Source organism: Manis javanica, chromosome Y (assembly GCF_040802235.1).
Source record: "Manis javanica isolate MJ-LG chromosome Y, MJ_LKY, whole genome shotgun sequence".
Lineage (NCBI taxonomy): Eukaryota > Metazoa > Chordata > Mammalia > Pholidota > Manidae > Manis > Manis javanica.
This window is the reverse complement of record NC_133175.1, coordinates 3,455,727-3,464,102: the sequence shown is the minus strand read 5'-3', so window position 1 is coordinate 3,464,102 and position 8,376 is coordinate 3,455,727. Positions and strand designations below refer to the sequence as shown.

General features: G+C 43.5%; 1 long non-coding RNA gene across 1 annotated transcript; it reads left to right on the top strand.

The window, feature by feature from the left end:
- Positions 1–580: 580 nt before the first annotated feature.
- LOC140847554 (uncharacterized) lies at positions 581–6,680 on the top strand. Its single transcript, XR_012127617.1, has 3 exons — positions 581–3,601; positions 4,542–4,588; positions 4,865–6,680. It is a non-coding gene; the product is annotated as an uncharacterized lncRNA (long non-coding RNA).
- Positions 6,681–8,376: the final 1,696 nt, after the last annotated feature.

The following is an 8,376-nucleotide window of genomic DNA, read 5'->3' as shown; positions in this document are numbered from 1 at the left end:
GGCTCTTCTTTCCTTCCATAATAGGATCCCAGCCTGGGGCCAGGGGCGTTGAGCAGACTGGAGAATGTAGGTTCCCCACCCATTGGACCATCCGTGCTTCAGCTATCTGCCGTCAAGATAACGTCTTGCCTTTGCATTGGACTCATCCATTATCAGTACTTTCATTCTGAAAGCGTACAAGCTTAGAAAGGTCTTCAGGGAGGACACTGATTTTTCATCTCTACTACAACTTCACATTTACCTTGTCCACAGGAAATGGCACCTGCCGATTTAGCAATCTCCTCACCTCTGGAGGCTGATCTGTGGGCTTTAGATGCGCACGGAGGAGGCCAGGAGAAAGGACTCCTGGGTTCCTTCTCTCACGGCAGGGCCTCTCACAGGCTTTACTTCCACGGATGGCCTCTGGCGCAGTAGTGCCACCGCCTTCTCTTTATCCTCGTGTTAACTTCCGAGGGGCCCAAAGCTGCTAGCATTCTGTGGCCTCTTTTAGGCTATTCCAGTCTAATGAATTTCATGATTAGAAAGTAATTTCTTTCCCTAAAGCATCTTGAACCCAGCAACTATACTGGGAGAACATTGTTTCAGTTGCTGCTACCTCCCAGCTGAGACTTAAAACAAAAGAAATAATTTCATATAGTAATATTAGCAAATCTGTCTTCTCTCAGCCCTATCTCTATGCATTTTGAATTGCATTTTCTCTTCTCCGTACTGTTGACTTACTTGCAGGATTTTGCTGTGCAAAGTGTGGGAAATTATTTCACAGTTGCTTTGATCAGAGATCTGTTAAGGCAGTTAAATCATGCAGCATATTCAAAGTATGCTTTGTGAAGAGAAGACAAACAAGATCAAATTGTTACCATAAATCAAGTGCTTGAGTGCTGTCGGGAGTATTTTCAGGTAGATTTAAAAGGTAGTTTAAACTTAAGAAGGTCAGTGATGCTTGGGATCTGAAGCATGCCCGTTGTTCATTATTTCCACAATATTTTGCAGTCATATCTCTTAGGCATCATCTAACACCTAGATTCTGTAAAACCAAAATGAAGTTGCCATGACAACCAGCTGTGCCATTAATTCATTGTTATGAGTTAGCTTGGCTTAGGATCTTGGCTAAATTATGAAATGTTGGGTCTTTGTTTTAGCTGAAGACCATTTGGTAGTTTGCATTTCTTCCAGTTTCTGAATCTGGGCAGTGAATGTTGTCATCTTTCTCTTCCTTCCCATGAAAATGAGTAATGGCTTCATAGTAGAATTTGTAACTTTACATAACAGGAGGCTCACCACCTTTTCAGGAGGTAGGGTGGACCAGGGGTATGTCTACTATGCAATAATAAAAATATTTTTGCTTTTGAAAATACCTTGAAGATTTGAGGAGTTTTATCTAGCTTACTGCCCACTGATATGTATGGCATAAAGGAAATTTGCAGAGGTGAAAGATGAGCTGTTTGTAGGCAACATTACATTAAGCTGGCAGAGCAAAAGGGACCTAAAATTTATGAAAAATATGACTTCATCCAATAGGAGTCATTCACCAGGGACAGTAAAAGCTTCCCCAAACATGGCGATGTAACTAGTTTTACGTGGGAAACTGAGTTGCTGTGCAGTCTGGGGAAGTTGGGGCTGGCCTGCAGTGGGTAACAGTGAATGGCAGAAGCAAGCCCAGGAAGCTGGCAAGCCTGGAGGGGTCTGCTGGGCTCAAAAGAGTAAGAAAATATATGATAAATTATAAATGTTTACACAGGTGTAAAAAGGTATCCATAGTTTTTATTAATTGTATTGCTCCATCTAATTATGTTAACTATAGATAAAGTAAGACACAAATTTGAATTTAGGAATTAAAGTCTGGATTTGATGAAAAGTGAAAAGTAATTACTTTGTTTTGGGAAAAGAAAAAGGATCCATTGCTCAAAAAATGTAGAATGGAAGCAGTGGATCTATGTATGCTAGTGGCGGGGGGAAATAAATAGATGCATGGCTTTTTAGCCATGGGAGAATGGGAAAGATGGGAGAATGGGAATCATTGAGGGCTTTGAATTCACACAGACTTGATGAGTAAATGCTTTGACTGTTATGGCAGCCACAGGAAGCTGCTGCAGGGTTTGTTTAAAACAGCGAAATGGTGAGTCCCCAGCCATGGAAGGGGTCTGGATCCCAGCTGCTAGAGCTGGGAGCAGTGGGGTTTACGAATGAGATGTCAAAGACGGTCATGGAGGAAAGCTCTTTGAAGAAATGGTGAGAAACCTTCCAGGTCATACAGAAGCCTGAAGATTCTTTCTCTGCTTAAAACTTTTGAGGTTTAGCATGACCTTCCTGGTTCATGCATAGAAAAACAGAGGGGGCTCCTTATCATCTTAGGCCACTGTACCTGCTATACTTAGAATCTGGTGTGGTCTGAACTGATGAGGAATAGGAACAGCGGGGAAAATAAATGAATTTGCCAGCCTGTTTCTTGGTTCAGGCAGAAACACTGAAGAGCTTAAATATGGAGCATATTGCACTGGAAGAAGTGAAAATGGTGTGTTTGACAGCAGAAAGTCACCACTTTGGCTTAGACCAGGGGTCAGTAAACTTCGTCGGTAAAGGACCAGAGAGTAAATATTTTTGGCTTTGTGAGCCATACAATCCATTACCAGTTTGCAGCTTTGCTGTTGTACAGTAAGGCCGCCACACACAGCTCTAAATACATGAACTTGGCTGTAATCCTATGGAACTGTATGTATGGACATTGAGATTTGAATTTCATTTTATTTTCATGTGTTGTGATGTATTATGATTCTTCTGATTTTGGCCAGCCATTTGGAAATGCAGAAGCCATTCTTCACTTGCAGACCACATAAAAACAGACAGTGGGCTCAATATGTGCCTGCAGCTGTCATTTGCTAACCCTGTGACTTGCTGGCCCACCTGGTTTAGAATAAAGGGCCAGACACAGGAAGACAAAGTGGGTCAGGGTTGACACTAAGATAGGATACTCGCCTAGGCACATGAAGCTAAAGTTTTCTCTCCTCTTTGTTATCCAAGGGATTGGCAGCCAACACTATAACTGCAGTAGATTCCAATTCATATGTTCTCTACTGGATGTTTGGCTGTTTTTACTTTCTTTGCCCCAACACAGTTATTATTTTTGTGTTCCTGTTGTATATAATTTCAGCCCAGGATTAAAAGAGCATGATCATAGTTTTAAAGACATTTACTAACTGGGTAAAAATATTTCTCCTAAGCTCACTCCTCCGTAACTGTTTTCTATCCAGTTTACTGGTCTCTGTGGCCCCAACCTGGGGCAGAGGCCCCCTGCACTTGTGTCTTTTTCTCCTGAGCACACAGTGAGGCCACAGTTCCTAGTTTCCCTGGCACAGAGGCTGGCCATAGGCCTGAGTTCTGTCCCATGGAATGTGGCAGTAATATGACATATGCGCCTTCTAGTCCTAGCCTCAGTCTCCTGTGCGATGTTCTGTGCTCTCTCCTTTTGTCCCATGCTGTGCCTGGAAGCCAAGTTCTTTGCGGCCCTAGAACGTTTGACAAATCACAGGATGGAAAAAGGGGAAGTGCACGGGAGCAGTGTGAGAGCAGGAGCTGCAGTGCTGGGATGTTTCAGGAGCCAGAGGTATGTGTTTACTCTGTTCAATCATGACGGCTGTTTCTTACAGCATTTACCCTACCTGACTAATACATGTGTGACTTGTGAAGATAGGATACGCTTAACAAAATAGGGTCTGGTGGAAATGGCCCCTACCTTCATGACCATTTCCTCCATTTGGCCTCCAGAATCACTCACCTTATTCCAAATCTCTGGCTTGTCCCTCATTGTCAACTTGTAGGACCTTCCAGGGCTGGCACACCTGGACTCTGTGCCCTAGTTCTCCCCTGCTAAATTGATGATCTTCCCTCTACACTTTCAAGAGGCATGCATGCATGGTGCTCAGATGAATTCTCTGTCCAATTTTCCTGACATGTTTTTAAACTTTCCAGTTAATGGATGACTACCAGCCTAGAAGATACATATAAAGGGTGCAAACAGGGATGGCGGGTGTCTATGAGCTGAATAGAATGCCAGGGTAGATGAGGCATTGGAGCCAGTTCCATAGCATAACAATGTCCACTGAGGATGACCCCACATCATTAGCCTGGGGTGTAATGGGTTGAGGATTAATTTGAGCCTTAGATACACATTATGGTTTGATAATTTTTAAAGTTTAGTAAAAATATTTGATCATATACATTAATAGGTGTAATGTAATGTCTATCTATTATAGGATAGCATGATATATAATACATACAAATACAAATACAATACATAAAAATATAAAATATTATATCCTATAATTATTAGACATAACACATTATAAATGTTTATATCAAATTTTAATATATTGTGTAAAACTGTATTTTCTATGTTTTATGTAATTCATATGTAAAAAATGGAATATTATTTTATAATGTGATATTATATAAAACATAGGACTTAATAATGTGCACATGTACATACACACATGGTTGTTATATCTGTTCTACTTAAGCAGAAGCTGAGTTTTCTTCTTTCTTAGGATGCAACGCATTGTTTCTCCAGACGCCAGTTGTTTTACTGCTTGAAGTAAGGAATGCAGAATTACGGGTAACCTTCCTGTGTGTCAAACTGTGGGGTACAGTTAAGCTTAGCATCTTGTCTCATGACATAAGCCTGATACTCAGCACAGAGCATTGTAGAATCTCTGTGGAGTCCCTGCCTCCAGAAAGTAGTCTTGGTTGGATGGTAAGAACTAGCAGCCCCACAGGGCTTTTCATGCAATCATGGGGGTGCATGCTCCCAGGTTTATGGGGTGGCATGTGCATGTGGAATAATGACTTGTGATTCCTTGTCAACATACAGACAGCCTGCTGTGAGAAGGGCACAGTGGCAGTGGCAGTGTGCACCGGAGGAAGGCTGGTCCGAACACCCTGCGGCACTTGACTTTCCTGCCTTCACCTCAGCAATGGAAACTCCATCCTGACAGCAGCGAGGGCCAAAAACATGAGTGTCATTCCTGTGTCCATCTCTCTTTCCAGCTCACTCCAGTCTGTCAGGAAATCTTTTTGGCTCCATTCTCATCGTAGGTCCAGGGTCTGACCATTTCTCTGCACCCCTCCTACTAAGGCTGCTCTGAGCCACCATCATCTTTTTTCTGCAGCCTCTGAGCAATGTTTATGCATATCAACTGGAAACAGAGGTGATTTTTTGGGGGGACAATAAAAGTTGAAAAGAGAGATAAGGGGATCTGAGAATTGTGAGAAATATTCAGCCTGAAGCAGAACCAACTGGCCTGTTCATCCGTAGGGGAAGGCAAAGGAAAGAGGAAGAAATGCTTTTCCGTGGGTGAAGGTAGTCTTGGTTGAATGGTAAAAACTACCTTAGAAAAATCTATGCAGGTTTCTAGGTCGTGGAGCTGTGCTTGACAGAGGCTTGGCCTGGGTGGGGTCTGGTGTCGGTGGCAGCATAGGACATTTGTAGGTGACTTGGAAGTCGGGGAGAAGCCGTGTGCAGCTGGGTTTGTGGCGGTGGCTTCTCAAGGACTTGTGGGGGCTTTTTCTTGAAGGCAGAATAACAGCACTGCAGGGAGAGGGGCCGGCCGACTGCTTTGGACCGGTGATGGGGATGCCTGGGGACTGGCCAAGCACAGAGTCTCATGTGTAGTTCTGGGTGGGGCTGAGTCCTGCCTTTCCAAGAAGCTCCCTGGGTATGCTCAAGATCAATGCCGACTGCCTTCTAAGCAGCCTGAGCTATCCTGTCATACCCTTCTCTTTACCCGGTAAAATTTAAAACCCCTCTGCTTCAATCCGTATGATGGCCCAGCTTTGCGTCTGAATCTGTTTCTTTTATTGGATATTGATTACAGAAACGGCAACTAGTTTTGTCTTTTGGTGGCCACATCCAGAGGGTAAGAGATTATTTTCCCCCATAGAAGGACTTATTCATAGAGTCCTCAGAGGCCTCTGCTAAAAAGGGATACAAAGAGGAGCTTTTACAGGTGTCTTAAACAGGTTTTCCCACAAAAGAAAACATAAGCTCTGTTGTAACAAACATCATCAAGATAAGGAAGTAAAATATATTTTATATCTTTTAAATCATGCATTTACAAGCAATTGAAGTGAAAGTCACATAAAACAAATCATTTGAAAGTGAACAATTCACTGGCATTCTGTACATTCACAGTGTTGTGTGACTGCCACTTCTGCCTAGTTCCCAAATGCTTTCCTGGCCCCAGAATTAAACCCCGTGCTGGGTAAGCAGTCACTCCCTCCCTCAGCCCTGGGCAACCACAGGCTACTTCTGTCTCTATGGATTCAGTGCTTCTGGACATTTCATGTAATTGAAATTGCACAGTACTTGTCCTTCTGCACCTGGCTGCTTTTCTTTAGCCTAATGTTTTCAAGGTTCATCTAGTTATAGTATGGGTGTCAGTATTTCATTCACTGGTTAATATTCCTTTTTTTAAATTTTGGTTTCATTAATATACAATTACATGAACAACATTGTGGTTATTAGATTCCCTCCCTTATCAAGTCCCCACCACATATCCCATTACAGTCACTGTCCATCAGATTAGTAAGATGCTATAGAGTCACTGTTTCCATTTATTAGTGTCCTGTAATTTCTCTTAAGAGTGTCTTGTAGTTTTGGGGTATAGGTCTTTCATTTCCTTGGTTAGGTTTATTCCTAGGTAGCTTATTCTTTTTGATGCAATGTGATTGGATTGTTTTCCTGTTGATAATATTCTGCTGCGTGTATACACCACAGCTTGCGTCTCTGTTCATGCAGTGGACATTTGTGTTGCTCCCACCTTTTGGCCTTTGGGAATAGTGCTGCTATGGATTCCCGTACATCCTCCATTTTGTTTGTTTTGTTTAGAGAGTGATTCTGAAAGACACAAGTTGATTTCAAAGTTAGTGATTTGAGGAGAAAATTCATCAAAGGTTTGACATTCTGATACCGAATTCAAAAATGAAAGAATTATTTTCGAAAGCATACTTCCAGGTATTCTAAATTCTTACATGGGATGGATGGTCTCCTGTGAGAGAAAGTCTTCAGCTGTTTATTCAGGAATGCTGGCGTCCGTAGGCACAGAAGAGTCTGTGAACACAGCTGTATGTGGTGTCACAGGAGATAAAGAACGATCTCTTCTCAGAATGGATTCAAAGATCCAAAGGACTTCAGAAACACTTACCACTGTGCTCTATAATGGAACTTTCTACGTTCCTGCTGTGGGCAGAGTTTGAAAATTCTCCACATTAACCTAAAGCTGTTAGAATCACATGGAAAGTCAATCAACCTGAGATGAGCATACATGGACATCCGTCTTTTCTGAGACCACAGGGATGTCCACCCTTCTCTGAAAGTTAGTTGGAAAGAGAAATGTATATGTGTGTATGTGTATGTGTTGTGCTGTCATATTGTCTCTCCCAGACAATGGGGCTTATCTGCTGTAAAATACCATCACAGCCTCCATCAGCTCAAGTCCGAACAGATGACCATGCTGGTGTGATCCCTCCAGGCAGAGGGCTGTGATGAGGATCTGTCTTCCCTGGGTACCTGCAGAACCTGTGTTCCCATCTCTCCTGGAACTGGCCCCATAGGGCAGGGCTGGGCTGGCAGGAGAGCAGTGATAGGTGACTGGGGGACATGTACCAATCTCCTGTCCAGGATGTAATGAGACTGTCCCACATGGCTTGTCAAGAAAATGGAACAGAAAGTAGCCTTGGGGAGACTGAACATAGAGACTGAAAGAGTCAGAGAATCCAAGAACTTGCTCCTTGGGGTGCAGGTGGCTGAGCTGGGACACAGAGCTTCTGCCCCCAGAGCCCACTGTTCTGCACTTTGTCGGTGGGAGGCCCTGGGAAAGAGGCAGGGCTGTGAGCCATCTAGGGCATGGGAAAGCTGTCTCCTCATGGCACACAGAGTTAAGGGGAGCTGTGGCAGATAGGGAGGTTGACTGTGCATCTGGGGAGAAAGCCACATGGAGAGATTGATCATTGCATGGATGTCGCGTGCCCCGTCCTCGCCGGCAAGAACAGCACGCAACAACAGCAGGATTCTTCTGCAGAAAGCTTTATTCTTCAGCTCTTTGTGAAACAAATGAGTTGGGCAGGACCTAGAGGGGAAGGAGAGGCTTGCTTATATAGTTCTCATGCTCTGACCTGGTTGGTGCGGCTCCATATGCCTTATTAGCATAACAATTTGGTGGGTCTCATTGGTCCTTATGCCAAGGCACAATTAGCATGTAGTTTAGTGGTATGGGATGATTTGTCATTAGGAAGTTCGGGGCCTTCCGGCTGCCCTGCATTGGGCGCTATTTTCTGAGCGCGGCTGCCAACATCTCCCCCTTTTTTGTCTAACAGAAGCTCAAG